Source organism: Vicugna pacos, chromosome 15 (genome assembly GCF_048564905.1).
Source record: "Vicugna pacos chromosome 15, VicPac4, whole genome shotgun sequence".
In the NCBI taxonomy this organism is placed as follows: Eukaryota; Metazoa; Chordata; class Mammalia; order Artiodactyla; family Camelidae; genus Vicugna; species Vicugna pacos.
Window position 1 is genome coordinate 56,305,188 of NC_133001.1, and position 25,412 is coordinate 56,330,599.

At 46.2% G+C, this 25,412-nt stretch overlaps 1 long non-coding RNA gene across 1 annotated transcript in view; it reads left to right on the forward strand.

The window, feature by feature from the left end:
• Positions 1-4,670: 4,670 nt before the first annotated feature.
• The window catches only part of LOC140685940 (uncharacterized), a 29,282-nt gene continuing 8,540 nt past the window's right edge, over positions 4,671-25,412 (forward strand). The window contains exons 1-2 of the long non-coding RNA XR_012059408.1: positions 4,671-4,935; positions 6,705-6,875. This is a non-coding gene — a long non-coding RNA (uncharacterized lncRNA). The remainder of the gene's footprint in view (positions 4,936-6,704; positions 6,876-25,412) is intronic.

The window sequence follows — 25,412 nt, forward strand, 5'->3', positions numbered from 1 at the left end:
AGAATATGTTCATTTTAATGCAGAAAATCTGAAAACAGTGCCCAATCAGTTGGGTGGGGAAGAGTGTGATATTATTTTAATAATATGGACTTTATGCAAAAATTTGCTCTCATCTAGTAATAAGGACGAGTGAAAGTTTTAATGTGTATTTATTGAGCACACAGTACTCGCAGTGTGTGAGTTCTAAGGCAACACAGATGCAGACTGCCTTTTCCTTTCAGTTCACTGAAAGCTGAGTCCTTTTTTCATCATGTCTGTCGGGCTGAACAATTAAATTGGTTCTAAATTGAAATTAGAATGTCTAAGTGCTCAGCCCAAGTGTATTAGAAAAATTACCTTGGTAGAACACTTACTTCCTGTTGAAATGCTTCTGGGAAAATGGTTTCTTTAAATTGGCTTTGCGGAGTCTTTGAAAATATCCTCAGTTGGGCAAAAGCTTTATTTTAAGAAGGTCACACATCTTCTCTTGGCTTTCATTCTCATCAGTGGAGGGAGTGATATATGGCAGAATATGAGAGTAGACTTTACTGTTTAATTTTAAAATACTTTGGGTAAAATATTAAGGTGGGAAGCCCCATGAAAAGACTGGCAGGACCCCCAGGCAAGGCCACTATCTCACTTTTGTGCTTCTGTAAAATGGCTTGCTTCTAGGAAATCTGAACTTACCCCTAAGATTCTATTGGTTCCCTAAGCTCACTCCTGATTGGTCCATTTCTAAAATGCTCATTCCTGATTGGTCCACTTTGTTACACCTTATTTGCATATGATGTTGCAAAGTCTAGACTGACAGCCTATAAAAGCCTGTGGAAGCATACAGACGTGGTCCAGAGCTTGGAGTGTTAAACTCCTCTGGGCCCCTGGCTATAATAAACCTGAGTTCTCCAAGCTTCCGAGTGCTTCTTGGTCTCTCGCCGGGATCCAGGTTGCTGTCACAGTGAGCTGTAACGCACTTTGCTGCAACAATATTTCTTTCATGTTGACTGGCCTCCCATTTAAAAAATCACCCACTCCTGGGAGAAATGGTTTAGGAGGATTTTGACTCTTGACAACCCCCCCCCCCCGGAGGCGGGGAATTTTCCTCCCTGGATGTCACAGGTCACAGGGCTGTCATGTGGTAGGTGGAGACTGAGAGTAAGAGGCGGGACTGGATGCTCTCAGCTGGAGAGTCCACTGACCAAATTTACAAGGTGCCCAGTGCCTCCGGGCTGGGACAGGCAGGCAGCCAGCCATCCCCCAGGCCCTGGCGCTAGCACACATTTGCATGGCTGCTTTAAATGGTAGAATCAATGTCAAATCCACCAAGAAGTCATAATGTGTGACCAGAATGAAAAATTGGAGTTAAACATTCAGAGCCATGCCTTTAGTTCATTCTCTGACCTTAGCAGTTAACATTAATTTCTTTCCTAAGTAGGTAATTTGAATGCAGCTCACCAGAGAACTTTTTTTTTGTTTTCTAGTCTCTGTGGTTCCTTTTATGAAGCTTTTCTTTCCCCCCACTAAGTGCTTAAAGAGGCACGACTTTGAGAAAATAGTCCTCTCTCTGGGATTCATCGCAGCCAAAGTCATCAGAAAAGGCGTCCAGCAAGGTACCAGGAATTCAGTAGCAAGCTACAGGGGGTAGTCTGCCTGGAATCAGGGAAGAGCCACGGTTTCCTGGTCTGAGAGTCTGGCCTGACGGCACCAGGAAATGTCACCACCATTCTGACCTGGAGGGTCTTGTCTGTCTTTGCTCAGCATCTTTGCTCAGCATCCAAACCGGCAGCGAGGTACCCTGACCCGGCCCCCGCCGGCTCTACCTCCGGAGCGCCCTCCGCGAGGTACGCGGCGCCCCGAAGTCTGTGCCCTGCCGCCTGGTTTCTGAACGGCCTTCCGGGTCCACGCGGGCCTTCTCCTTGGCCCCTTCCTGTAGTTTACTCATTGACTTTGAACACTTCCAGGGCCTCTTCCTTAAGGAAACTCTGCCCTCCGTGGAGACCACGCTTCTCATCACTGATGTCGCTCGCGGTGGGTCGCTCTTCCCCGCCGGCTCCTCGTTCTCCTGAGCCCTCTTGGGCACGGCTGTCCTATTTGCTTCCTTGCTCCACATTTCCTCCCCCAGGATTTCCTCCCTGAGCCTGTTTCCGTTCTTATTTCTATGCAATCAATACTCTTCTCCCTCTCGATTCTGGCCCTCGACCTCACCTTTCTTTTCTCTTTCGCTCTCTCTCTTTTTTAAATAGAGGTACCGGGGATTGAACCCAGGACCTCATCGTGCATGCTGAGCATGCGCTCTACCACTGAGCTGTACCTTCCCTCCTCTGCCTCACTTTCTATTTCCCACTGGACTTTCCCCTCTAGACACCCTGCCGGCCCTCCATCCTTCCCTGTATCACAAACTCCTAATCCGCCCTCATGTCATAAAATGCCAATGCTGATGGCTGCTCCCTGTCACCTTCCCTCGCCTCTGTCTCTCTCCCTCCTTGTCTCTACTTGCTGTCTCACTAGCAGAGCCTTAGCCCTTTGCAAGGGCTTCAACGCTGGTCCCCCTACTTCTATTTCAGCCCTCCACTCTGTCCCATCTGCTGCAACTTTCGTGGGGCCTCCCCGAAAGAGCAGCCCTCTTCCCTGCCTGACTTCTGAACATGTTAAAGACAAGACAGTAAAATAAGACGGAGGCTGTGTTGGAGGATACGGCTTTGCATGTGTGGCCTAAGCGGCGTTTCTGGAATGACCTCAGTTTAGGCCAGTGTAGCCATCCAGCCCTTGCAGCACTAGCCTGGGGCTGGCAACCCCAGGTCTGACTAATGGCCCAAAGCAGCAGCGGAGACGCATGTTCTCAAACAGAGAAGAAAAAGTAGGGTGGAGCTGAACCAAACTCATCCAGTTGTGCTTCTGAAACACCAACCAGGCAGGCATCTTGTGCCCAGGCAGAGAGAGGCTCCTGCGGGAGGCACCTTAGGAGAACAGACTGTGTAAGCGCTGATTCCCTTGGTCTCCTGCTCAGGTACCTTCAAGCCCTCAATTTTTCCATCCCCAGTTTTATTCTATAAAACTCTGTTCTGTCTAGATTGGTCAGCATTCAATAAACTTGACCTCAAGTGTTCCTTCTTCAGGTATGTTACATTGGAGTCACAGAAAGTCTTCAGAGACTTCAAGGACAAGTTCAACTGCCATAGCAATCCCTGCAGGGGCCACCACCACAGCCACAGCATCTGCATGACAACTCGGTGTGACGCTTTCCACACGCTGCCTCATTTATTCCCCAGTGTCAGAAAATCTAACCCAAACTGACTTGAACAGGGAATTTACTGGGCCACGTAACTAAGTAGTTTCTCAGACCTAGCTCCTCTCTCCAGGCTTAAAGCTCACCGCAAGGGGTGTCTCTGCATTGCTCTCCTTAGTGGTCCATTTTCAGGTCCCCAGGAGTCACAAGGCGGTTCACAGGCATGACAACCCCATGCCCTCTCTCCTCATCTTGAGAGGGTGAGCAAGTCAGCTTTCTGCGTGATCAAACACCAGCCCTGGCTTTATCAGATTGACCCTAATTGGCCTGACCTGGGCCACACGCCCATCCCCAGCCCCGCTTGGGAGATGGAAGTACTGATTAGCTTAGCCCCAGACCCCGAACCCTTGGTCAGTGACTCACAGGAGAGAGGTTGTTCCTCCAAAGTGGACCAAGGCCCTTGTGCTGTAAGAAGTTTGTCCTGGGGGAGGTAATACCCACCCTCCCGGACTTCAGGCTCCTCACGCCCCCATACACGTGAACCATCATTAAAATACCAAGTCTCAAAATAAAATAACAGGACACTGTGAACTCATCTACAAACAGAAATAGACTCACAGACATAGTAAACAATCTTATGTTTACAATCTTATGGTTACCAGGGAAAGGGAGCGGGAAGCGATATATTTGGGAGTTTGAAATTTACAAATGTTAGCCACTATATATAAAAATAGAGTTTAAAAAGTTTCTGCTGTATAGTACAGAGAACTATGTTCAATATCTTGTAATAACCTTCAATGAAAAAGAATATGAAAATGAATATATGTATGTATATGCATGACTGGGACACTGTGCTGCATACCAGAAATTGTTGCATTGTAATTGACTGTACTTTAATTTAAAAAAAAATGCTGATTCTCATTTAGGGGACTCCTTAGAATGCAGATTCTCATCCAGAGGCCTTGGGTGGAGCCCGAGGTTCAGAGTCTGTACCCAGCTTGTAGGTGTTGCCCACAACCCCAACCACACCGGGAGGTGAAGGGCATTGCTGTGGCTAAGGTCACAGAGTTAGTGAATGACAGAGCCACACTTGAGTCCTTGCTGGACTGATTCCACAGTTGGGTGCCTTCCGCCACTGCCTCCCTCTCTGTCTACACGGCCTGATCACCCCCAGTGGGTGAGAATCCTCCTCTCTTCTGAGCCCCGTCGGCATTTCCTACTGCTGTCATGGTCCTGGTGTTCCATCTCTGATGCTAGTTGTTTGGGTAGGTGGTACAATGCAAGTTGCCATTGTTCACTGTTTCCCCCTTGAACTTCTCACCTAGAATCCTAGGAAGGTAGTCAGTGGGCTGGAATGTGGCTTTAATGAGGTCAGGGTAGAATTCCTTCCCCAATACTGATGGTGGAGTATTGTCTGGTCACAAAAGGACTGCCATGGAGACTGACCTTTAGTGGAAAGATCCAGTTAACCAATCAGCAAGGATGTTTGAGCCCCTCCTCGTGTTCAGTCCACACCTGCTTCTCCTGGGAAGGACCCAGAAAAAGTAAAAGACATAAAGCTGTGGGCCCTGCGCACCACCATCTCCATCAGGAGGCCAGAATAACCCGCTTGAAGTCAGGGTGAACGAGACAAGACGGCCTTGTAATTAAATGCCTATTTGAAAGACTAGAAGTGATGCTGGAGTCAGAGATTGGGAAGAGCCAGAGTTGGCCAGGAAGCCTTTGTGCAGAAGGTGGGGACCTCGGTTAAGTTCTGAAAGACAGGCCAAATTTGGAGGGAAGCAGAGGGCATCTTAGGCCAGGGAAGCAAATAGCTCAGAACTGTCCCTTCTTCGGGGCTAAGAGACAGAACATCTCTGTCGCGGTGTTTGTATTGGGTGCTCTGACGTCACGGTAGGTAACTTCCACTGCTGCCAAAAGTGACTTGATATTTGTTTAGACTTTAAAATAAATTGGCCTATGACATCAGGTGTAAGGAATCTCATTTGGACAGTGACTCGCTTTGAAGGGTCAAGTTCTTCTGCAGCTTAAAAAAAAAGGCTAATTCAGTGAATCAAAATGAAATTGAAAACTGAAAATTAATTTAATGTTTTACTTCAATGAAATCTAAAAGCCTGGGAACCACAGACCTTGGAATGTAGGGGCGAAAAGACAGTGAGGAAATGGGACAGTGAGAGGTAGCTTTGTTTACGCTTTGATTCATTTATTCATGCCCCTGAGGAAGTATCACAGAGCCCACAGGGCTTTTTTTATATTAGTTAGTATCTGCAAATCTTGAACTCCCAGTTTATGAGCCCACAGTTTTTAATTTCAGCCACTGCAGGCTTTTGAGGAGATTTGGGGGAAAATTGTTCTCTGGGGGTGACCATGGAGGCTGGGTGGGTGTTGGCTTGGAGGAAGCCAGGACAGCCGCTGTCTTGTGGAATCCACCTGCAGACCCCGTTATGTTGCTCGGGATGGGCTGTCTCTCAGGGGAGGGTCCCTCAGGGATGAAGAAGGAGTAAGGAGGCTGCAGAGAATCAGGAATCAAAACAAATCCATTAGCCCGTAGGGACATTTCAACGGAAGAAGGGTAAGGAAGAGTCACACCCGATGCTCTCCAAGTACCTGTGGGTCCAACAGGAAGTGTTCACGGGGCACTGCGCACGGGCCAGACGCTGTGCTGGTTATATATCCCAGCCTACTGAATAATGGTGCCTATTCCACCAACGTGAGGTGTGTTTTAAAGACCACATGAAATCACGAAGTGGTCCAAAGTCATTCTTCTTTCTGGTGTTTTAGGCAACCTGTAGTTGACAAGGACCCTTGGGTAGATTTGTAGTGTCAGATGTAGACATATGTGTACATGGGTGGCAAGTAGTGGGAAGAAACTTGCATGACCAGGATGGAGGTGATGTGACATTTCTAGGGTGGAATGAACCAATGCAATTGCAAGAGCCAAATAGAAGTTTGGGGACCCATTGGCTTCCCTCCCCCCACTTTTATTGATAAATAATTGGCACCCATCTCTGTGCTAAGGTTAAGGCATACAGCACGATGGTTTGATTTACACCAATTGTGAAATGATCACCGCAAAATGTTCAGCTGGCATCCATCTTCTCATATAGAGACAATAAAAAGAAAAGAAAGAAGAAAAGAAAAAAGAAAAAAAATTCTCCTTGTGATGAGAACTTTCAGGATTTGCTCTCTTAACTTTCATAAGGATCGTACAGTAGTGTTAGCTGTGGTCCTTGTGTTGTACATGACATCCTAGGACTTATTTATCTTATAACTGGAAGTTTGTACCTTTTGACCCCCTTTCTCCAGCTCCTCCACTGGCTTTTGAAAATTCCGCTTGCGGGGCTGATACGGTCTGTGCCACTGACCCCAGAGAGACGTACCCCATCACGAGATCCTTCCTGGTTAAGTCAGTGTGTCTGGCACCTGTGGCTTAGGGGTGAGGTGGGTGGGACTTAAGGTCAACACTTGGAGGCCTGGGTTGTACTCCTGACCAACATTTCAGAGGCAGAACTCTGTGATGCCAACTTCCGGAAGCAGGTCTGGTCACAGAATGGCCCTGGGGCAGAGGCTGACGGGCTTGCAGGATGTGGAGCCTGGCTGCGCAGCTGTCTGCTTCCGGCTGGGCGGTGGTCTGAATGTGAACCAAGATTCCCGTCCTTCCTCCATCCACTGGGTAAGTTAGTAACGGTGTGAGCAGGTAATAATCCTCACTGCAGAATGAAGTATGTCCTAAACACAAAACTGAGGACACCAGAGGAGTGGGCAGGCAGATAAACGGTGGGTCAGCCTTTACTAGGACTGGGCACCCAGTTTCCACCTGGAGTAACCAAACCATAGAAAGGAAACAATTCCTCCAGCCCTTCTCTTCCATCCACGTGCTTGCCTGTCATGTTGAAAATGCATTCATTCTCTCCACTGGAAATTAGGATTTTCAAGTAAGACACTAAAAATCAATAAGGAAATAAATATTGCAGCCATGAGGCTAGGCTCCCTGGGAGTTCAAGAAATAATATAGAAACCAGGCAGAAAATGCAAGGTGTTTCCCTGTGTCACCCAGCACTTAATTTTCACGCTGATTATATAGTTATTGTTGAATGTTCTTTAACACCTGGAAAATTGACTTGACTTTGCTTGTTAAGAGAGCGTAGACTGTGGGGTGGGGTTGGGGGTGAGAATCACTCACAGGTCTTAAATGGGATTAAAACTGCCTGCTTAGATCAACAAGGAAGGTCATAAGAAAAAAAGAAATGGACCAGCAGAAAAGGCCTGGGGAAACCAATGAGATCCTAAATATAGCACAGGGGGTCATAAAGGACGGATATTTCCAGCAGGTAAAAACCAAGCCCATAAACCCAGGTAGGCAGCACCTGTTTTCTTAGCTGCCCTTTAAAGAACGCTGTCACGAGTTTCTGGGTTCCCCACACCTCCAGCTGCGGAAGGAGGTCGTTCCTCTGGGAAGATTCTGTTTGCAGCCGCTTCCGTGCCGCCCCTAACACCCGGCTGGGGCTTTCCCTTTTCTTTCGCAGGGTGGGCTTACCCGCCGTGGGGAGGGCGGCCCTTGAAACCTGGCTTGGGATGTGTGATTGAGCTTATTTTCCGTGATTTATTTAAGACACTTACATACATATATGAGACCCTAGTCATTTCTCAGCACCCCTTTCTGCATGGACTGTGTACACACACGCACACACACAGACACACATGTTCAGTAAAGTCAGTAAAGAAAGACTTGAGCAGGCTTGGCTGCGCGGAGAGCTACCAGGCGGGCTCAGCGTCCCCGCTCCCTGCATCCGGGCTGGGAATCCGGCAGCAGCCGCAGCCGCCGGGCTCCGGAGGGCGGGGGCTGGAGGGGGGAGGCGGGGAGGCAGAGCCGGGTGCAGCCGGCGGGGCCGCGGCGCTTTGGGGAGAACGGGGTGGAGAGACGGGCGCGCGCCCTGCTGCCTCGCAGGTGCTGCAGGCGCGGGGCGTGGGTGCAGGCTGCGGACGGGCGCCGCTGCCGTCCCGCCCCCTCCCCGACTCCGCGCCGCCGCCGTCCCGAGCCTGGGCGCGCGCGCCCCCCCCCCCCGCCTCCCCCACGCCTCCTGACCCCACGCCCCGACCCCCGCCGCCCCCGACCCAGCGGGAGCAGGGCGGAGCATCCCTGCCATCCCGGCGAGTGACACAGGTGGCCCGGGCTAAGCGCCCTATCCGTCCCAAGCCCGCCCTCAAAGGACCAGTGGGGGCTGAGTTCGAAACCTCGCCGGCCGCGGGGACTCAGTTTCCCTTCTGGAGGGGCCGGGGATGCCAGCGCCCCTACGCTCGTGGTCGGTGAGGCTGCGGCTGGGCCCGGCCCTGCGTCCTACCGCCCCTTCGGGTGCCCAGGTGCCCAGGTGCTTGGCGCGGGCATCAGCGGCTGAATTCTGGCCCACCCTCTGCCTTATTCCCAGCGGCTCTAATCAAGTCCGCAAAACATCTCCTGTGATACGAGTTTTTAAGGGCCCTCATCGCCGCTTGGCCCACGGGGTCACCTTGCCCACCTCAAGATGAGCAACGAAATAGCCCTGATCAAACGGTGCTCAGCTGGGTTTGTGAACCGAGAGGTTGAGGCTTCCTCAAGGCAGCCGATGCGCCGCCCGCCAGAGTTTGCTCGGCTGGTTTGGGGAGATCATAGCATCTCTAAGATGCTCTACTTCACCGACAAAGCCAGCTCTCTCCATGGGCCCCTCCTGACGCTCCTGCTGTGAGCGAGGATGCAAAGCCCGGTGGTGGGCGGGTAGGAGCAGTGTGCGTGCCTGTGGGAGGGGGCGGGGGGGGAGACGGGGTTTTGCCTGAATGCTGCCAACTTGCCTGTCCTGGGAGCCTTTGAAGGGCTTTAGGGGGGAGCAGGGCGGTTGAGTTTCAGAGACTAGACTGCTTTCATTTTCTTGGTTGCCTTCATCAAGATACCACATGCTTTGACACTTCCTGCCCAGAAACCTTTGAACCATATTCATTTTTGCTGATTGTGTGCTGCACTCTGGAAAAGCAGGTTTTAAAAGTCCCTTGGGTTGCCCAGCGCTGTGCCAAACTATGGACAGGTGGACAGGGTGGAGGCGGCCTCACCCTGCTCTGTGGAGGCCAGAGGGTCAGCGATTCGGGGAGTGGCGTCTTGGGCCTAGAGAGACCTTTCAGACGTCATGATTCCATCCTGGTGCCATCTTACCGGGCAGGAAGGACCTGACCTAGTTTTAAAGAAGTCAGGAAGAATGCCCTGGGTCCCCCCAGACAGGCGCTGTTGTTGGCATTAGTCAGCCGCCCTCTGACTTTCAGCGCCAAGCCCGCCGTTGTGACTAAGTGTCTCACCACCGTGGCCAGTGCCATGAGAGCCTGCCACGGAGCTTGTCAGTTCTGCTGTTTAGTATCTGGGTCAAGATGGAAAAAAACTGTTCTTCTGTTCAAAGGTTTCTTCCAAGTCATTTGTGAAGGCACACTTTTCAGTGTTCAATGAAATAATAAACTCCTGCTGATGATGGAAGCTGGGGAAATTCCCGCCCCGCGGAGGATGCTCCTGGCTCCACAACTTTCCATGCACACATCTGCTCTGATCGCGGGTGCATCAGCTCCACGTCTTTCCTGGTTACTGTCTTTGTGTGTTTCCAGCCTGGCGGTGGTGGCAGAGCTGGGCCTCCTTCCCTCCTGGTGTCTTCCCTGGGTCTGCATGAATGTGGTTTCACTGAGGGGAGCTTGCCCCATGTGCTGCTCCCTGCAGTGTGGTGGAGGCAATCTGGGTGCCCAGAACCCAGCCAGTGGCTCCTTTTTCCTATACTTTGGCCTGACTGCGGGTGGCCTCTGCTGCCGGGATGCCTAAGCAGGATGCGTCCAGAGGACCTCCTGTAAAGTGGTGCTGGGATCCTGGGGGCCACACCTGCACATGACCCAGAGAGTGACATAAGAGCCGTTGACTCCTGTGGTCTCTGGGAAGAAAGCGGCCTTCTTCCCCCTGCTGTAGTCCCAGTTGCTCAGTACGATGAAGCATTACCACACTGGGCGTTTCGAGATTGGGCGCCATATTGAATGGATGAAAGATGGAACAAGTCTGGTGTGTGACTGAGCCGCTGGGTGGAGGCGGTTGGATGCTACTGCCTCAGAAAGGATTGTGGCTTTTGAGAGGTTGCTTAGAATGTATATAATGATGGTTGTGCTTCTAGAAATCCTCTTCCCTTACTTTAAAACTCTTTTGTCTTCTGTTCAGCATCCAGAGCTATCTAGTTCCACTTCTCGAACATCTGTGTTTAAGGGTGTTCACTGGGGAGCTGGGCAGTCTGGGTTGGAGCTCAGGCCTTGCCAGTTATGAGTTGTGTGACTTAAGTGTCTTTGTGCCTTAGTTTTCTCATTGGTCAATCGGGGATAATAATAGTATGAACTTGTACACAGGGTTGTGCGGATTAAATGAGTTAATATAAGTGAATGGTTTGGAATGGAGCCTGGTTGCCTAAGTACTATGTAAGTGAGGGCTTAGTTATGATTTTATTCTTGTGTTGTTTGGCTAAGCTGTTGATCTTAATCCAGCTCTTGGTGTGTGACTTGGAATTTTCTTGTTTAAACAGAGAGAGAGAGAAGGAAAAATATAATTGACCTATTTCCCTATCAGACCAAATGGAAACCATTAGCTAATGTACGTTCCTGGATTCTCAGTTACTTAGTGGATTCCTACTGGAATAACTGCGTTAACTTCTTGTGAGTTTTTAGGTCTTTAGACAGTTTGGAATGGTGGGGCTTGAGTAGAGTTCTGGAGAACTGGATCTGAACGTTGGTACCATGGCCAGGGCTCTGTGGAGGGGGACCTCCTCCAGGAGGTGCTGGTCTGGGCATAATCGGTGTTAGCACCAAGTTTATGTAAAATGCAGTTTCAGGAGATTACTGGTCAGAACTATCCCTGGGTCTTATGAATATAAAAAATGAGGAAGTTTGGTGTTTTGTCAGTTTGATGACTCAGTACCAGTATCTGAAAATAGCGCACCTTGTCAGAGCACACCGTGGAATACCCAGATGGCGCCAAGGGCTGGGCAGAGGGTTGCTGTCTGTTTCTGACCAGTGTGGGTGCTGGGCAGCACATCGGGCTGGGGCACATCCAGCAGGATGCGCACGGGGGCCCCAGGAGGCTGTGCCTGTTCTCACTCGCAATGCCGTTCCGTGGCTGGGTACATTCTCCCAGGCGGTTCCTGCTGATGTGCTCCGAGATTCTTTCTCCCCCAGGAAGCCGTTTCTGGCACTAATTCTGAGTGGAGGGGTCTAGGGAGTGGGCTCGGGGAGCCTGCATTTTTAATCCCGGGTGAGAATCGCTGGAGCCAGTGCTGACTCAAGGTTGGTGATGGAAACCCCTGGTTTGCACCAAGTACGTGATGTGCCGTAACTCAGAGCAGTTGTGCTTCGGGCTCAGTCCTGCTTAAGACAGAGCGGTTTGAGTTGTTTTCCTAGAAATGGTAACAGGCTTGCCCTGAGTCATTCATACCCTTGCCAAATCGCTTTCGTTAGCAATCATTCACATTTCCTAGATCATCTTCTACGTGTGGGCTTCTTCAAACATGACTTCCATCACGTGGCCTGTGCAGTGACCAAAATTATGACCTGGTGTCTCCTCGCTAGCACCATGCCAGCTGGGAAACTCAGAAGGTTGCCAGCTAGGAGTTTCACCGTCTTAAGAAGGATATTAGTGATGACAGAGAAGAGAAAGGTTTAAATAATGGCTGCTATTTATTTATTTTTATTTTTGTTGAAGTATAGTTGATTTACAATGCTGTGCTAGTTTCAGGTGTACAGCACAGTGATTCAGTTATCCATCTATATTATTTTTTCAGGTTCTTTCCCAGTATACATGGTGACAAGATATTGAATAGAGTTTGCTGTGCTGTACAGTAAGTAGGTCCTTGTTGTTAACCTGTTTTGTATACTGTAGTGAGTATCTGCTAATGGCCGCTGTTTACTATGCAATTACTACACACATGCACTTGCTAAGGGCTGACCTCGCCTATCTGTAGTCTTTATAAGTAGAGAATCCACCTGCCTCAAACAAATAAGGACAGTGGAGCTTAGAGAGGACGTGTTAATCTTGTGGTGGATTTCTGGGAGGGGCGATGGCGTGTGCCGATTCTCCAGCGTGTCTTGTCCCCAGCTTCTCTTTGTGGCTGCCACTTTGAACCTGCCTGGGTCTGGGGGCAAGGACAGGCAAGGAACAAGCAGTGTGGTCCAACGGCAGGGGACCCAGTCTGCGTCAGCACCTGGATCCTGGTGATGGAGAGTAATAGTTGAGTGATTAGTTTTCACTGCTGTTCCCTGAATGTCTCCTACTTTGAAAACCTCAGGGGATGCGTGGCACGGTGAGGCAAGGAACACAATTCTTGGCTTCCAAATTTCAAAAGAACTCAGGGCATAGACAATAAATTTGGAGGAATACTAGCTCGGACCCGGTTTTTGTTCTGTGTTGCCCTGAGATTAGATAAAGGTTCTAGATTGGAGAAAGGGAGAAAAGAACTGAGAAGTTGCTCAAGTCTCTGTCTTCACCCACATACCCCTCTCCAGTGCTGAGTCGTCGGATGGGGGTCCATGCAGAAACCCCAGGTATGTCTGAGAACTCCCAGAGGGGGGAGCTAGCACCTGAACACTCCTGAAATTCTCCCGGGAGGGTCCGGGAAAGTAGCCGTAACCCTGAGTCCCCCCGGCCCCATCAGGTGGATAGTTGTAGCGTGTGTTTGGATGGGCAGGCCTGAAGCAGCCTCCTCGCAAGGCCCACCTTGTGCCTGTAGGACAAGTAACAGCGGAGGATGTTGACTTCAGGGCAGAGAAGCCCAGGGGGCCACTGCCCCCGAAGAAGGTCCACAACCGGGGCAAGGAGGATGGAGGGGTCAGTTGCATGAGCTGACACCGAGGCCGGATGGAAGGAGGGCACTTTTGTGGATGCCACAATGTCTCCACTGGTGCGTGGCAGTGACCCGGGTCAGAGGACTCACGCCCCCATCCACCTCATTGTCTTGGCAGGAGGCACAGAGCTGGAGGCCAAGATTTGCAGCCGCTGTCCGAGTGAACGAGCGACGGCCCTGCTCTCAGAAGGCTCCAGCAGGAAGAGCTCTCGATTGCGGTCGGGATGTTGGGTACGCCTTCATGACCTGGCTGCGAGGTCAGGGGGCGAGGGGTCACAGGAGGCAGGAAGCCTGGTGTTTTTGCCTTTTACTTACAGCATGGCCTCAGTCTCTCTGGATCTCAGGTTTTTTCATTTATAAATTAACATTGGGTTAAATTATTTCTAATGTCCCTGAGAGTTCCAGTTTTGGAAGGCCAGAAAATTAAAATCAGCTCCTAAATTTGTTTCAAATGGAGAAAGGAAAGTATCACCTGAGCTCCCCCTCCCCTCTTACTTCTTTATCACCGACCTGCAAGCTTTTCATTTCTATCCCGTTTCATGCTTGCTTTTTATGTAGCCCCGTAAGCAGTCACTTAAAGTACGTGGACAAGGTGACTTGGTCTCGGTCTGTCCCCTGACTCACTGGTGACATTTCTTCCAGGTGACTGCCCAGGAATTCTAGGTATTCGCCTTGGTCCTTGGTTCTCCAGTATCATTTGTTTGGTCTTAAAATAGTCACATGCTTTATCATGTGCTGACCTACTAATGTGAAGAAATCCCCAATGTCAATGATTAAACAGGGAGCCCCAGCAAGACCGCAGTGTTCTTGACCCCGCTGACAGCCTTCCTCATGGGGACATCCATCCTTGGATGTAAGTTTTGCACTTTTAAAAAGAGCCGTGGAACCAGCGAGACCAAAACAAAGAGTTTTTGGTACTTATGTTATTTCTCAAACGAAGAATATCTCAATCAGAAAATGAATTCTACTATTTCATATTTTCACTAATGATCTAATTGTGGAATAATATACTTATTAAGTGCCAATGAATGACTGAATGAAGATGGAAAGAGATACAGTTATACCTGTATGTGGGGAGCATCTTTCTATGCAGACGATGTAGATAATGATCAATAGTTCAATGATACAAAAAGCCACTTTGCCAAAATAGCAGTCCTTTTTTCTTGTGATTGTGACAGCTGTCTGCCCTGCCCCGATGCAGTGTTAGGTGCCCATCTGTGTGCTCCTTGGGCATCTCAGCTCATCTCTCCCTTTCCTCTGACTTCTGTTAACTTGTCTTCTTTCCACACCAGGCTGTGGACTCCTTTAAAAGGGAAGTTGTGTCATTTATTATTTTCTACCAGTGCCTGACAACTGTTGAGTGGCTGGAAGGATGGGTGGATGGGTGATGGGTGAGGAGCAGAGATGGGGAGCAGAGACACGTGACCATGACTTGGCACAGTGAATGGATACCAAGTAGCGCGAGGAGTTGAACTGATGCAAGCGAGCTGTTTGACCAACTGGGAACAATCCCAGAGCACAAGCACTGCTCGCAGCCAGAATCCCTGCTTTCAGGCAAGTTTTAAAGAAGGTGAAGACAGTTCATCACATGAACAACTCGCTTGTTCTTGCTGGTTAAGGCATATTTGTCCAGATACCGACTTGATCAATGAAATGATTAATAAGTCAGGACTGGTTCATATAAAAGAGATATAAAATAGGTGAAGGGTGGGGAGGGTAGAGCTCAGAGGTTAGAGTTCATGCTTAGCCTGCCTGAGGCTCCGGGTTCAATCCCTGGTACCTCCATTCAATAAATAAATAAATCTAATTACCCCCCCATAAATAAATAAATAAACATTTAAAAATATTAAAAAATAAGTTAAAAATAGAATTAAGAAAATGAAATAGATGAACAGTTGTAAGATGGATGTCTAACTTGAAATTCTGTTACGCTCCTTTCAAAAATTCAAGCTCATTATATTATATGTTACATAAATACTAAACATATAAAATATGTATTATATAAAATGTATTATAGCAGTGGGTCTCAAACTTAGCTGTACATTAGAATCACCTGGGGAACTTAAAAAAATCCTGATTCTCAGGCATTGTCGCCGACTCCCTGGGGGTGGGAGTCAGGCATCCAGAGCTTTTAAAGCTCCCCAGGGAATTCCAAAAGGCTTTGTGACCTCCTAACCTGAACTACAAAGCAAATGGGGACACTAGACTATAAATTGCAAAAAGAAGTTGGCTCAAATAGAGCAAGAACCTGGATTGAAACTTAAAAATGGACCCTTTGAAAAAAGTATCTTCAAAGAAAAATAATTTTAAAGACTCATACACACTAAAAATAGAGTGGAAATGCTCTACAAATCAATTTTATTGGTTTAAATTCGTTACTCACTTAACCATTGTTTTATACCCTACTTTGTTGGATTCCACACCCTAAATTGAGCTTCCTCTGTGCTCAGAAGGGTGAAGACTTTTCTAGTACAGCATGGATGGGGAAGCGGGGCGGGCAGGAGACTCAGCTGCCACTCACTTTGGGAGACACCGTCTCCGATGCCACAGGGGCGGCAGGCTGAACCTCTTAATACCGCTCCCACCCCTGGGAATTAAATTCACTCCCAGTGGAAAGGGATTCAGAAATCCCGACCCTGCCTTCCAAACAGCAGTGTGATTTCACCAGGGTGATAAATTGCTCCTATCAAAACAGACATCAAGTCTGCCAGGGAAATAATGGGTTCCAACAAGACCAAGTGGAACATCTTATGTGGGTATGAGCAGGGGACAAGTGGTGAAAAATCAGTGAGTGTGTGTGTGTGTGTGTGTGTGTGTGTGTGCTTGAACTCTTTTCAACCTCTCTTAAATGGTAAGAGGTACAGAGAGCAGATGAGAAGGATAATGTGATTAGCTTTAAATGAAAAAAGAAAATCCATCATAAAAATGGCCCGGGGAGCACGTTTGTCAGAGGGCGTGGTAGCGGGCCGGGGGTCGCGCTGCCTACGGGCAGGTATGAGGGGTTGTCTTTTAGAGTCTCTCCAGCAGGATTCCTCGGCTGGAGAAGCCCGCTGTCAGCGCGTGGTGATTCACCGCAGACCGCCAGGCACTCCTCGCTGGAGAGAACCCCTTCCTGCCCACCCCGCCCTAATTACCTGCAATTCTCACATTCCTAGGGGTGAAGTCAGATGCCCCGGTGAAAATGGAAAGGTTATCTGCACAGAAAGACCTATTAAACCATTACTAGCTAGTAACCAATCTTAAATCATTTTCCCCACATAGCCCCCTGCCCTCTTTAGATGGCCGAGAAAGGAATGGAAGGATGGACTGGTTATGTCACTTCTCTTTTCCCGATTTCCTAACACATGATCTCGTATAGACCTTTGGCCTAAGACAGTATCCTCTTCCCCGACTCACAATGTGTTTCCGGTTCCTAGGGCTGTTTCTCGGGTCTGGAGATCTCTTGGCTGCCCTCTCCAGGACTTGGCTCAGTGCCCTAGGAAGTCTTTCTGAGTTCCCCACTCCCCACCCCAAAGGCTTAGCGGCTGCTTTCATAGCACCGTGTAGGTCCTCTGACACTTAACGGGAGCAGGGCATCATCTGAGTGCACAGGCGAGTCATTGATTCAGGCGTTTATTCAACAAGTGTTTGTTTTTATATTTATTTATTTTTTCTCTTTTATTTTTTTTATTGAGTTATAGTCATTTTACAATGCTGTGTTAAATTCCAGTGTAGAGCACATCCACAAATTTTGAAATTCCAGTCTGTCCCTTCCCACCTTCTGCCCCCTTGGCAACCCCAACTTTGGATTCTATGTCTGTGAGTCTGTTTCTGTTTTGTATTTATGTTCTTTTTTTTTGTTTGTTTGTTTTTTTAGATTCCACATATGAGCGATCTCATATGGTATTTTTCTTTCTCTTTCTGGCTTACTTCACTTAGAATGACATTCTCTAGGAACATCCATGTTGTTGCAAATGGAGTTATGCTGTCATTTTTATGGCTGAATAGTATTCCATTGTATAATATACCACCTCTTCTTTATCCAGTCATCTGTAGATGGACATTTAGGCTATTTCCATGTCTTGGCTATTGTAAATAGTGCTGCTATGAACATTGGGGTGCAGATGTCTTTTTGAAGTAGGGTTCCTTCTGGATATATGCCCAGGAGTGGGATTCCTGGGTCATATGGTAAGTCTATTCCTAGTCTTTTTTATTATTTTAATTGAAGTACAGTCAGTTACAATGTGTCAATCTCTGGTGTACAGCACAATGTCCCAGTCATTCATATACATACATATATTCATTTACATATTTTTTTTCCATTAGAGATTATTCAAAAAGTATTTGTTGAGTTCCTACTTTGGGCCAGGCACTATACCCAAGGTAGAATAAGAGAGAGTCCAGACAGATCTGGAGCCAGGAGAGACTCAGATCCGGACATCCAATTCCAGTACGCTTTCCGAGGCTGCAGGGAAGCCCCCACCCTGGGGCTGGTTCTCTGTGCAGAGGATGGGGTTGAGGGGAGGCAGGGAGCCAGCTCTCCTTACTGAGCCCTCGTATTTCTTCCTCAGTTGAGTGAGAGGGTTACAGTAGATAACACTTCAATTTTCTCCACATTCTGAGAGTCTGTGAACAGTCGAAATCTGAAACAGGGATACGTTTAAGACCCAGAATTCCCACAGCAATACTGAAGAAAAAGAAAGAGGCTGGAGGAATAACCCTCCCAGACTTCAGACAATACTACAGAGCTACGGTAATCAAAACAGCATGGTATTGGCACAGAAACAGATGTATGGCTTAATGGAGCAGAATAGAGAGCCCAGAAATAAACCCACACACCTACTGTCATTTTAAAATGAGGAAGTTGAGGCTGACAGTGCTTGTGTAGCCAACAAGTTAAAGATTTATGCTGGCAAGTGGGTGTCCTGGCTGTGGAACTAGATGTCTCTGGTTCCACAGTGACCTGTCCCTGCACATCTTTCCCAGGTCTGAGCACTAAGGTATCAGATCAATCCCCCATTGTCAGCCCTTTAGATGGTTTCCAGTTTCCCACTGTTATAAACAATATCCTGGTGAAATTCTTGTGGCCAGAAATTCGCACAGGACTCCTTCTTTTCTTTAGCGAAATCCTTAGCTGTAGAATTGCAAAGTCAAAGGCCAGGTTAACTCTTGAATATATGCTGCCAAGTTGCTCCTGTCTCCACAACTAGAGGTGTTAATAATTCACACCTTCCAGGGGTGTATGAAGTGCTCCAAACCTTAGCAATGAGCAGACAATGGAAACTGATGAAATGCTGACAAAAAATTGAAGTGATCAGATGCATCCAAAGAGAGCCAGGCATGCTGAGCATGGAGGAAGACAGCCTACCCCAAGCCAGCAGGCTCCCAGTTTTACTGGCACCAAGGACCCCTGGTTTACAGGAGGTAAAAGGACCATCTTATAGGTTATGGGTTTTCCCCTGTTCTACCCTCTAAAGCTACTGACCGTCAACATATGCTGACTTTTCATTTGCTTTGAATTAAACAATTTATGCTACCTTCACTGTCTCTTTCTGCTGTAGCCAAGGCTGGTGCTTCAGCCAACTTTTACCACATTGAAATGTCAAATGAAATTCCAGAGCCATCAAATGAGACCTTTATTCCTCCACCTGCACATTATGACTCTAATAAACACGTTATCAGCTCATGAAAATGATGGCAAACAGGTGACTGAAGGATTTGATAAGTCAGCAGCAAAGATGAACAGTTCTTTTCAGAGAAAGCTGTGAGAGGTTCCCCTACTTAAAACAATTGTGGCATGTGAATTTACAGCACTTAAATCATTATCGGCAATTAGTCCTTGTCAAAAAGGTTGCAGCTGGCTTCAATTACAGGTAAGATTTTTATAATTTGAACTTAGTAGTGCGTCTGATAAGTAGGGCTTGGATGAACACCCTTTGGGAGATTTACAATTTGAGAAAAACTTCAAGGCATTTCAAAATTCAAAAATTCATTATTTTCAACACTGCTTTGTTAGTGACATTTATTATTAAGCTTCCAGAAACATTTCCATAGACTTCATCCTCCAGCTGTTTTCTTCCCTAACAGAAAAATTACTGATTAAAAATTGCTTTTATATTACAAAAGCACCACATGTACATTATAGAAAAAAATCTATCTAAGCAGCACAGAGGATACAAAATAAGAACAACTCTTTCTAAATATCTCCTCATCCTCAAACCCTCATGCTCCCAAAGATAAGAACTTCTGCTTTTAATTCTTCTAGAAATTACCACCATAACTTCATCTAGAATTATTTTTACCCTTATATCCTGATCAATCAACTTTGGGCAGTGTGCATTAATTCTTAACTAGGGAATAAATAATTTGGAATTAAATGTAATGGAATTTAAGTTTAATTTAAAATTAAATAGAATTTAATGCCAGTACACAAGCTTCCATCTCTCTTTTACATGTTGACTTTTGCCGATTCTGTTTTTCTAAAGTTTTTTCTGTAGTTTCAAAACTTTAATATGCGTATCTATTTCTTGATCCAGTATCTGTAGATTTTCACCATTTAAATAGGTGTGAAGAGTATCTCGTCGTTTTAGTTTGCGTTTCTCTGATGACAGATGAGGTGATCATCCTTCATATGCTTACTTGCCATCTCTGTATCTCCTTTCATCAAATTTCTGTTCAGGTCCTTCACCCATTTTTTCAATTGAGTTGTTTATTTTTTATTGTTGAGTTTTAAGTGTTCTTAGTATATTTTTGGGTAACAGTTCTTCCTCTTTTATATCGTTTGCAAGTATTTTCTCCCAGTCTGTGGCTTGTCTTCTCATTTTCTTGGCAGTGTCTTTCACAGAGCGGAAGTTTTTAATTTTAACGAAGTCCAGCTTACTATTTCTTTCATGAATGATACTTTTGGTTTTGGAGCTCCATCAGCATCAGATATTATCTCTTGATTCTCCATTAAGAAAAGTGAGAGTTTAGCATCCTTATTACTCCCGCCTTTCTTTACTCTTTGTCCAGCTGTGCCATTATGTTTTTACGCTGTCAGAATTGAAAATATTTACCTGTTTTGTTACTGTAACTATAATTAAGTTTTCTATACTTCTAAGGACCAATTCTAGAAATGAAAATTTAAAGAACAGCATTTATATTCTTATGACTATTTAATTTTTTTTAACTACAACACAAATCAAGGAAAAGTTATTTCTATATTACTGAACTGGTGCTATTTGAAGGGTGATCTTCCAAGAGTTAAGATTAAGTCTACTTTTGTTTTCCTAAACTCTATCTATTCCTCAAAATTAGGGCACCTGTAAGTTTGCTTCATATTTGGAGCATGTATGTTTTGTATTGCTATCTTCCTCTCCTGCTCACTCCCCTGGTGTTTCTTTTCTCTTTTTCTTTTTCTTTTTTTTTTTTTAAATAAATGTTGACTGCAGGGACATATGTATCCATCATGGTTTTTAGACCTTTCAAGACCTTTCTAGTTATCATACAGTGTATGCAATTGGATTTGTTTCTGTCTTGAAGCCTTCTTCACAAGCCATCTTACTTTCTCTTTTAATTGGTCCATTGCTTTCTAGACACACTGCTTAGCTGTCAGCCTTGCATTTCTTTTCCATTGGTCTCCTCTTTAGGTTGCTGTGAGTTAAGTTTTATAGCATCTATTTTCTTGAGTTCCCTTTTTCATTTGGCAGAGTGTAGCCTCTCTGTGCCCCAGTTTCTTCATTTAAAAATTTAGGGTAAAAATAATGTCATAGGGTTGATCTGAAGATGCAAGGAGTTAAGTACATGCAAAGTACTAAGAAGAGTGCCTTGCAAATATGACTACTCTGCAATTTTCTGAGAAAGGGAAGTAAAACCTTTTGAGTCCTACATCTCTTAAAATACCTTTATTTTCCATCACTCCACTTGGTTAAGAGTTTGGAATATAATTTTACTTTCAAAATCACTTTCCTTTAAAAGTTTGAACGTCTTGCTCCTTTGCCCTCCAACTTTACATTCTGTTGACAGGTCTAGGGTCAGTTTCGTTCTGGTCCTTTGTAAGTAATCTTGTTTTTTGAAATTTTTCTGGTGGTGTTGAGGGTTTTTGTTTTATCTCTAGGGTTCTGAATTGTTAACAAAGAATAGTAGGTTTTTTTTTTTTTAATTTCCTGTCACTCATCCTGCTTGGCCTTTGGTGTACCTACTTGAAAAATCAGATTTCTCTTTAGATAATGTTTTTTCTGTTTTGTTTCTCTGCTATCTCCTCTCTGTTGTCATGGTTGTCCATTTCTGGAGATCTCTCTATGTATGCCATTAGACATAATTTTTTTCTCTGTTAATACTTCTCTTTTCACTGGAATCAGTTGCTCATTTCTTTCTCTTGACTGTTTGATTTTATTTTTTTCCTTCTCACTTACCTGCTGATTTCCGGTTGAATCTTCAATGAATGAAGGACTGTGCTGGCGAGCAAAAGTAGTTGATGTGGTTTCCTTTGCAAATGTGTTGGTCTGTAAAGCAGAACCACCTCCTTCTTGGCCTGGAAGGCTGCCTGCAGGCTCTGCCCACACAGTGGTTCTAGTGACAGATGTGCTTCCTTTGATGCAGGCGGACGCGGGACCTTCCACGACTATCACTTTCTGCGAATGATCCCAGTTCCTTGGAGCTAAAAAATGTGTCAGTAACATAAGGGCAATTATTTAGTTGCCTCATGATATGAACCTGTATGTTGACTGAATTTTACCTTCTCTCACTGTGGAAGGGAGAAGGCAGTGAAGCACATCACAAGGGACTGACTTGTAATAAAGGATTAGATGGGGGCTATGCAGATCAGCGTAAAGGTTTGTAGAGATGAAGCCGCGTGGCATGTCTCCATTCATGGCTGCCTATGGTTTACCCATCTTTTTGCTGTTGTTGAAGCTGACAGCATGATGGCCCTTCATGTGCGCCCCTCCACTCATCCCCAGTAGTGTCACTGGTCAGATCCTCTTAGCTGACTCAGTGAGGTGGTCTCTTCCTAGGGGGTCTCCATCCTTGGGGTCTTCTTAGTGTTCTGATACTCCCAGAATCTCCCCCTGTGTCAGCCATCCCCTCAGTGCTGATGAATCTCCATCTCTAGCCCAGATGTCTCTCTGAAGTTCCACTTGGAGGTTCCCACAGGCTTCTCACACCCAGGATTCCAAAGCAGAGGTGGTCATGTTTCCTGCTCTCTTCTTCCCAAGTTCCTTTTGTTTTGTGGTCCCCTATCTGTCTAGGTGCCCAATCCTGAAAGCAGGAAGCGTCTTTCTTTCTTGATCTCCTGCATCTTAGCAATTATAAAGTCCTGTCTTTCTTAGCCAGTTTGGGTTGCTATAACAGACTGGGTGGCTTAAACAACAGAGATTTGTTTCTCACAGTTCTGGAGGCTGGAAGTCCAAAATCAGGGTACCACCATAGTCAGGTGAAGGCCCTCTTCCTGGTTTGCAGATGGACCTCCTTGCTGTCCTCACATGGCAGACAGAGAGATCATCTCTTTCCTGTCTCTTCTTTTAAGGGCACTAATTCCATCATGGGGGCTCCACTCTCATGACCTAATCACCCTCCAAAGTCCTCACCTTCTAACACCATCACACTAGGGATTAGGTCTAAATTAGGTCTAAGATTTGGGACAAACATTTAGTCCATAGCACCGTTTTGTAATCTCTGGCATCTCCCCCAGGATGTGATGTAATTTTTAATTTTGTATCTTGATGTGTGTGTGTGTGTGTGTGTGTACGTGTGTGTGTGTATGCATGTGTGTGGGGTACATTTCAGAGACTTGCACTTAATTTTCCCCATTTTGGTAACTCTTACCTCCTATTCCAAGAAGCCAATGTAGTCGTTCCTCCAATTTCCAGAGGCAGTTTGAATTATATATTTGGGAGTTGAAGGAATAACCATGGTTGGGTCTGTGGACCCAGACCTGGGCAGGTCTTCCTTTATAACTGGACCCATGGCTTTGCTTTAACAAGTGGGTTCAGGAGGATCACGTCTCAGAACCCCAGTTATCAGTGTCATCTCAGATCTTGTAACCAGTAGTCCTCAGAGCGTCTGGGCAGCCCTCGCCCTCCAGTGTGTGGCTCCCTGAGCACGTGGCAGGGGCTGTCTAGGGAGCTGGGGAGCTTTCACAGAGACACCTGCTGTGATGCTGTAGATTCTTCCCCTCAGGGACTCACCTGTCCTTCAGTCCATGGGGTCTGGGTCTGAAAACTGGTTCGGGTTCAGATACCAGGTCCAGCGCTGAGACTGGATTTTTATTTTTATTTGGGCAGTTCATTCAACCTCTTGATCATCTTTCCTTACATTTTCTCTCTTTTTTTTTTTTTTTTTGAGTGTCTAACTTGAGTGATCCTCCCCCCCACCCCGTCATGCTGTGTCCGTTATTCTCTCTGGCTCAGGGCCCTCTGGCTGCCCCTTCAGCCATGTGCCCCATTATAATTGTGTCCCCGTTGCTGCTAATTAAATGTCACACTAGCTTCTATTATTTCAAGATTCCCTTAGGGAGTCCAGTTCTGTAATAATAGGATTATTCAGAGCTCTTCAAGGGTGCGCCTCTCAGCAATGCTTTTCTTTTTTTTTTTTGACAAATTGACAAATGGAGTGTTTCCCAGGCTCTCTTGATGAACATGACTGGTTGGTTTCCAACCTCACATGATATTTCTACTCTGGAATTCTACTTTCCTGAACCTCTTCCTCCCTGACTCCATTGTCTGGGCAGCAGCCTGGTGTTTCTGCTTTCTTAGTGGGGACCACCGCTTTCTCCAAGTTACTAGGAGCTGTTCTAACAGCAGGTTAGCACTGCTGGAGGCCTGGCTGGAATTTAACATGCTATTATGGGAGAGTACACCCACACGGATGAACACTTTTGCACACTTAGGCTCTGCCCAGCTCTATCAGCCCCATATGCCCCCTGATTCTTGTCAATGCCTTGCCAGGTCCTACAGAGTCTTGCCTCCCAGTTCAGGTCTAGCACATTCCTCACTGGCTGCTGCTGTGATCTGTGTGTGGGAGGGCAGGTGGGTTCATTTTAAAAGACAAAAGCAACATTTACAATATGCTAAGACATGGAAGCAACCTAAATGTCCATCAACAGATGACTGGATAAAGAAGATGTGGTATATATATACAATGGAATATTACTAAGCCATAAAAACAGTGAAATCATGCCATTTGCAGCAACATGGATGGACCTAGAGACGATCATACTAAGTGAAGTAAGTCAGAGAAAGACAATACTATATGATACTACTTATATGTGGAATCTAAAAAATAATACAAATGAACTTATTCACCAAATCAAAACAGACCCACAGACATAGAAAATAAACTTACGGTAACCAGAGGTGAAATGGGGGAAGGACGACTAAGGAAGGAGCTTGAGATTAACAGAGACATACCACTATACAGTAAGTAGATAAACAACAAGGACTTACTGTATAGCACAGGGAACTATATTCAGTATCTTGTAATAACATATAATGGAAAAGAATCGAAGAAAGAAATATACATCTAAAACTGAATCACTTTGCTGTGCACCGGAAACTAACATAACATCCTAAATCAACTATAGTTCAATAAAAAAAATTTCAGGCTCTCTCTCAGCTTTGTGGATCTCCAGTTCACGTACAAAACATTCAAGGGAACTCAGTCCTTCCCAAGTGGAAACTGTCTAGTACACCCCTCATGTGTGGGCCTGGCAAGAAATCACAAGCTGAACAGGTACTGACTGCATTAATTTCCTCATATTAAAAAAAAAAATCTCTTTAAGGAAACCGCAAACCTTAGAGTTATCCTTTGCACAGGAAAATCACAGAGAGGCTGGCTGGCATGGTTGCTGTCTCTTTTTTATATGCAAAAGCCAATGCATAGAGCAATTAATCTTTTGTCTATGTGAGACTTTCATATTCAGATGTTTACTTTTCACACCCAAACTCCCTGCTCTTTTGTGCACTGAATAGTGGTTCTGGATTTCTAATTACTCGGTCTCTTTGCAACTTTTGAACCCACCTTTCTTCTCACCTTCTCCTTTTCTTTCAGGAAGTGCTCATGAAAGCAGAATTCTTATTTTCATTGATTTGAACTCCCCGTTGTGCAGGATGCTCTGTTTGGTCCTGGGCAATTGTAGTGTAGATACAGTTTCCTCAAGATTCCTACGGGGGAGGATCGGCTTTTTGTAACCACTCCTTTCAAGCGAGATTTTTTTTTAATAATAATAAAAATTATTTATAGGAAGGCTCCCGGGGAGTGGCTGTCCGGCCACACAGCTTGTGTGGAGGATACCTGAAGTGTCCACTTCCCTTCCTTTTCACGTGTTTCCAGCTGATTTCTTTTTAGTTGTGCTGCGTTAATTAAGTTTGGTCACTCTA